The following is a 795-nucleotide window of genomic DNA, read 5'->3' on the forward strand; positions in this document are numbered from 1 at the left end:
TCCTTGAAGGTCTGATAGAATTCAGCACTAAAACCATCTGGTCCTGGGCTTTTTTTAGTGGGGAGACTTTTAATGACTGCTGCTATTTCCTGAGGGGTTATGGGACTATTTAGATGGTTTATCTGCACCTGGTTTAACTTTGGTACCTGGTATCTGTCTAGGAAATTGTCCATTTCATCGAGGTTTTACAGTTTTGTTGAGTATAGGCCTTTGAAGTAGGATCTGATGATTTTTTGAATTTCTTCAGTTTCTGTTGTTATGTCTCCCTTTTCAGTTCTGATTTTATTAATTTGGATACTGTCTCTGTGCCCTCTGGTTAATCTGGCTAACGGTTTATCTATCTTGTTGATTTTCTCAAAGAACCAGCTCCTGGTTTTATTGATATTTTGTATTGTTCTTTCTGTTTCCATTTGGTTGATTTCAGCCCTGAGTTTGATTATTTCCTGGCTTCTACTCCTCCTGGATGTATTTGCTTCTTTTTGTTCTAGAGCTTTTAGTTGTGCCATCAAGTTGTTAGTGTGTGCTCTTTCCAGTTTCTTTTTGCAGGCACTTAGAGCTATGAGTTTTCCTCTTAGCACTGCCTTCATTGAGTCCCACAAGTTTTGGTATGATGTGTCCTCATTTTCATTGAATTCTAAAAATCTTTAATTTCTTTCTTTATTTCTTCCTTGACCAAGTCATCATTGAGTAGAGAGTTGTTCAGTTTCCATGTGCACGTGGGTTTTCCATTGGTTTTGTCATTATTAAAGACCAGTCTTAGTCCGTGGTGATCTGATAAGATGCAAGGGATTATTT

The sequence above is a fragment of the Grammomys surdaster genome, unplaced genomic scaffold (genome assembly GCF_004785775.1).
Source record: "Grammomys surdaster isolate TR1022 unplaced genomic scaffold, NIH_TR_1.0 100, whole genome shotgun sequence".
Lineage (NCBI taxonomy): Eukaryota > Metazoa > Chordata > Mammalia > Rodentia > Muridae > Grammomys > Grammomys surdaster.